The sequence below is a fragment of the Pseudophryne corroboree genome, chromosome 11, assembly GCF_028390025.1.
Source record: "Pseudophryne corroboree isolate aPseCor3 chromosome 11, aPseCor3.hap2, whole genome shotgun sequence".
Lineage (NCBI taxonomy): Eukaryota > Metazoa > Chordata > Amphibia > Anura > Myobatrachidae > Pseudophryne > Pseudophryne corroboree.
The window spans coordinates 135,969,600-135,975,764 of record NC_086454.1 but is presented as its reverse complement, the minus strand read 5'-3'; the positions used below and the strand labels follow the sequence as shown (position 1 = coordinate 135,975,764).

Below are 6,165 nucleotides of genomic sequence, written 5' to 3'. Positions count from 1 at the left end.
TTGTTTATTGCAATATCTCCTTCACCCCACAACTATTTTCCTACTCCTCTTCCTTCTGTGAACTCTCATCCACGATTCTGGTAAGCGTGTCCCCCCAGGGACGCGTCTCGCCAGTCTAACGTGGACAGCAGATTCACACCTACCTGACTGCTATTATGTTTTCTTCTCATTAGTCCTATTATTCTTTTCTTGAGGAGGAACCAATCCTTCCGTTTCGGTGCACTCTCATTGGTGGTATAGGGTCAGTTCTTTCTACGACCATACCCCTACGTTCACGCCCAATCTCGTCCGATCTTGGAAGCTAAACGGAGGTGGGCTGGGTCAGTACCTAGACAGGCGACTGCTAGGGAATACCCGGTGAAGTAGAAAGACTCCCTTCCCTATAGAAACAACACCAACAGCAGTATCACCACTTACTCTCAATCCTACTACCTCTTGATCCTTTAGTCGTCACAATTTATTTATTTATCCAAAATATTGGCAAACTATTAGAATTGTTAATTAGTGTGTGGGCTCTTCCACTCACGAATTTAACCCTATTTAGGGCCGCATTAATACAAACACAGTTTGTACAGATCTTTGGCAGACGGAAGCAGCTTAAGATGTAGCTATCTTCCGATATGCATTTATCCAGGCATAATTAAGATCTGAACATTTTACAAATTTTGGGAGACACACTTTCCATATGACATATCAATAGCTACTTATGTTTAATTTGTCTTGTAGAGTTCTTATGTATTTTAAAGAGCAGAATTAAAAGACTACGTTATCAATTTTTAGGCACATCACTTATGGATTAACACTTACATAAGAGTGCGCCCAAACAAGAGTCATACTTTTCTCCTTGTGCATATACAATTGTTTTCCTTCTCGTGACTCTGGGCGCACCGCCATACGGACAGATAGGAATTTCCAATTATTATTGTCCATCTCTGGCCTCTATATATTCACATGTGTATTTTGAATCTAGGTCGGTGCAGGATCCAAAACCCTCCTTTCTGTGTAGACACAGAGGTAGGTACAGCAGTGGCCTTCCGTACCGTACTGCTATATATACTGGTGGTCACTGTGTCAGCAAACTGCACAACTGAAATGCACCACAGGTATAGAATGTAGATGGATAGTATACTTGACGACACAGAGGTAGGTACAGCAGTGGCCTACTGTACCGTACTCCTATATATTATATACTGGTGGTCAGCAAACTGTGCAAAACTGAAATGCACCACAGGTATGGATGGATAGTATACTTGACGACACAGAGGTAGGTACAGCAGTGGCCTACTGTACCAGAATGCTATATATTATATACTGGTGGTCAGCAAACTGTGCAAAACTTAAATGCACCACAGGTATGGATGGATAGTATACTTGACGACACAGAGGTAGGTACAGCAGTGGCCTTCTGTACCGTACTCCTATATATTATATACTGGTGGTCATCAAAATTATGCACTGTACTCCTACTATATACTACACAATGCAGCACAGATATGGAGTGTTTTTCAGGCAGACAACGTATACTGGTGGTCACTGGTCAGCAAAACTCTGCACTGTACTCCTCCTATATAATATTATACTGGTGGTCCCCAGTCCCCACAATAAAGCAGTGTGAGCACAGATATATGCAGCACACTGAGCACAGATATGGAGTGTTTTTCAGGCAGACAACGTATACTGGTGGTCACTGTCAGCAAAACTCTGCACTGTACTCCTCCTATATAATACAGCTGCTCCCCAGTCCCCACAATTAAGCAGTGTGAGCACAGATATATGCAGCACACTGAGCCAGAGCCGGATTAAGGGGAGTACCCCGGGCCCCCCCTAACTGAAAGGGCCCCCCGCCGGAGATCGGATCTCTAATCAGATCCGATCCGCGACAGTGCGTTGCGCTCCCTCCCCACTGCCTCCAGCCCGCCAGCCGCCGCTCATCACAGCCGTCGGCGCTGCGGCTGCAGAGCTGGCTGGGCAGTTTGCTGAGCGACGGCTCAGCTGCCCAAAAAGGAGTCAAGCTGCAGCCTGCGGCTCAGTGATTGGATGAGCACGCAGGCTGGAAGACGGAAGTTCCCCAGCTGCGTGGGGATTTGTGCTGGGGCAGGGTGCAGAGCAACATTCAATCTCTCACCTTGTATGGTTGGTAAGTATGTCTATATTGATGTTTTTATTTAATGTTATACATTAAATCGGAAATTAGGCTCTGAATTGTGTGTGTATGTGTATAAATATATGTATATATATATATATATATATACACACACACACACACACACACACACACACACATACACATTAGTTAGACCAGCACTCACATAACCAGCATCTAGTCACCTGGTGCCCTCATCAGCTTAACAGCAATGATATACACGAGATGCAGCACTCTCGGCTGATTCAAATAAGGCACAATACCACGGATACCGTATCAACGTTTCAATTCAATAGAATTGTCAACAGGATGCGAAAAACCTTTGTATTGAACTGAAACGTTGAATCGGTATCCGTGGTATTGTGTCTTATTTGAATCAGCCGAGAGTGCCGCATCGTGTTTAGGTTACAGTTAGGCTGCGTGGAGGGGTGGTTAGGTTTAGGAACCCCTGGGGAGGGTTATGGTTAGGCTGCGGTGGAGGGGGAGGATTACGTTTAGGCTGCGGGAAGGGGAGGTTAGATTTTGGCACCAACCAGGGAGGATTAGGGTTTGGCTGCAGGGGTGGGGGAGGGTTTTGACTGTGGGAAGGAAGGGTTAGGGGGGCATTGGGGAGAGGTAAGTGCCGCGATTGGTAATCTGAAAGCCAGCATATCAGACCCAAACCATATGTGTATATATATATATATATATATATATATTACACACACACACACACACATACATACAACGCTGGTGGCTGGCAGTAGAGAATCAGTAAGGTGCCCAGGTGCCGACCTAGGGTTTTCAAGTAGAAGAGAGAAAGAGGGTTGGGCACTCACGGGTCTTGTAACATTGGTGTAACCGCTCAAAAAGTTAGCATTCCAGCTAAAGAGACAGCCTCTGTTAACGTTTTATTTTAATTTGATAACATTTTGTGAGGACATACCAAATGCTAACATTGTGAGCGGTTACACCAATGTTACAAGACCCGTGAGTGCCAAACTCTTATATTGGGGAAAGGTAAGTGCCGCGATTGGTATTCTGACCGCCAGCAAATCAGAGCCAAGCCATATATATATATATATATATATATATATATCATAGAGTATTGGCGGCACTAACGGACTTGTAAGAATAAGCTCAGGTCGACACACCTGTCTTCTTTCAACGTTTTGGTTTATTTCAACCTTTGTCATTCCTGACGAAGGTTGAAATAAATAGAAACGTTGAAAGAAGACAGGTGTGTCGACCTGAGCTTATTCTTGCAAGTCCCTGAGTGCCGCCAATACTCTATGATATATTGCTTCTGCTGTGGAGGGCACCAAGCGAGGTGGAATTTATTGTGCGGGAGAACTGAGCATCTGCTTTGTATATAGTATAATTTATCCAAACTACCCGATACGCTATACTTTTAATTTTAGACCTTAGGGCCCCCGTGTCATAAGTACCCCGGGCCACCCAATGCCTTAATCCAGCTCTGCACTGAGCACAGATAAGGAGCGTTTTTTTCAGGCAGAGAACGGATAAAACTGGTGGTCACTGATCAGCAAAACTCTGCACTGTACTCCTCCTATATTAATATAAAGCTGCTCCCCAGTCCCCACAATGATATAAGCAAGCACAAATATTTGCATCAACTCAACAATGAATAAACGGAGAGGACGCCAGCCACGTCCTCTCCCTAACATTTCCAATGCACGAGTGAAAATGGCGGCGACGCGCGGCTGCTTATATAGAATCCGAATCTCGCGAGAATCCGACAGCAGGATGATGACGTTCGGGCCTCGGACCCGTGTAAAATGGGTGAAGTTCGGGGGGGTTCGGTTTTCCGATGAACCGAACCCGCTCATCACTAATATTCAGTATAATATAGAGGGTGTGATATGTAAGGTGCAGGGACCAGTGAGTAAGTCGGCCACTGAAAAGACAGTGGCAGCTATCAATTAACTTAATTCAATGGTGTCACAGAATGGGAGGAGAGGTGCCCCCCTTCAGAGCAGGAGCCCGGCGGCAGATGACTCCGTTGCCTCCCAGAGTTCTGCCTCTAGCCCTTTGGCTGTGTTAGATATCAGATACTCATCACAACTGGCCAAGCCATTTGGCCCAGAGAAGCTGGCTCAGGAGGGATGACGTTACCCACGCACATAACTTTCAATGCCTCCCTATCTAATTACATTCCCTCTGTACAGTCCACATAACCTCACATATTTTGTCTTTCTTCATTTTCATATCTTCCTGACCCCAGGCCAACATTTCTGTGTGACCATATCATACATTCCGTCAAGAACCTTTGCAATCTAATCAGGGGCGCTTAAAGGGAGGAGGGGACCCTGGTGCAGCCTCATCCGTTTGAGACCCCTCCTCTCTGCTTGCTTCGCTGAGATTCTGAGCACTAGAGGGCATGCACATGCGCAGACCTACAGGAGAATGACACAGCAGCCATTTTCCCAGTGATTTCTCTACTGCACATAACCAAAGTGCCATTTTCACGGTGATTTAACAACACTCTGATGTTGGCACGGGACTCCGGAGAGTGTGTATTTAAATAATGGGTGCAGTGTGTGCAGTGGGGGGGCCCTCCTGGACTCAGGGGCCCATGTGCACCATACACACTGCACCCATTATAAATACACCAGTGAATCTGCTGGACCATTATGAAATAGATCAGGCCTGTCCAACCGGTGTCTCTCCAGCTGTTGTGAAACTACACATCCCAGCATCCCCTTCCACAGTTCTAGCATTCCATAATAGCAAAACTGTGGCAGGGCATGCTGGGACTTGTAGTTTTACAACAGCTGGAGAGCCACAGGTTGGCCAGGCATGCAATAGATAGTACCTATCCTAGTGTATAAATGTCTATTTCCCTATAGATTGTAAGCTTGCGGGCAAGGCCTTCCTACCTCTATGACTGTCTGTTATTACCCAGTATTGTTCTATTATTAATAAAAGTTATAATTACAATCATTGTTGGTTTTACTGCACTAAATATTTTTTATATGTTATCACAAGGATTTTGTTGACGTTAAAGACTATAGTCTTATAGTTGGAGTGCTAAGCATTTTAAATGGATTATTTATACTGGTACAGTAGTTTTAATAGAAATCTATATTGTGTGAAGGGTACATGGTCAGCATACCGTTTGTCGGGATCCCGGCTGTCACAATACCGATGCCGGAATTCCGACTGGGTTACCATACCGACGTAGGTATACCCACGAGGTAGGTGATTCCCCCTCTGTGGGCGTCCACAACACCCATAGAGGGAGAATAGAACATGTCCTACTGCCGGCATGTCGGTATACTGACATTTGCTATCCCGTGTCAGTGGCAAACGCAGGATTTGCATGGGGGGGTTTCCAGAACTGGGTGGAGCCAATCACGGGGGTTGGGACTGAGGTGACCCAGTATATGCTGGGTCCGTAAAACTAGTGTGTGTGTGTGTATATTTATACATATACATATCTACACATATATATACTGTATATATATATATATATACACACACACACACACACACACACACATACATATACACATTTACATAGCATATCAAACATGAATACATATATATATATATATATATATATATATATATACATATATATATATATACACATACAGTACACGTATATATACACATGTTTTATATGTATGTATGTATATACATGTGTATATATGTATGCACATGGATATATATGTACTATAATTAAAATAAAGTAAACTTTTATTGCATTTACAAGTGCCACCAGGAAGACAGCAGGCTGCAGAGGCCGCTAGACAGCCATTAATAATACTCATGCAGCTAAAAAAAATAAAAAATAAAATGTTTTTTGTTTTTTTTAGTGGAGGGGGGTTTCTGGGTGCTCGGAACCCCCCCTGGGTGCGCCACTGCGTGTGGCAGTGTAACATACTGATCCCGTGTGATGCACCATTGCTTTCATATCCAGTTTGTGTATTTGGTGACTCTATAGCCTGATAGATGTGAAATGACCATAAGAACACCTCTTACTGCTCAGCACCGCTGCTCTTGTGAGTATATTTCTG

General features: G+C 44.4%; 1 pseudogene; it reads left to right on the top strand.

Annotated features, from left to right (window-relative positions):
• The first annotated feature begins 250 nt into the window (after positions 1–250).
• LOC134971427 (5S ribosomal RNA) lies at positions 251–369 on the top strand (annotated as a pseudogene).
• The last annotated feature ends 5,796 nt before the right edge of the window (positions 370–6,165 follow it).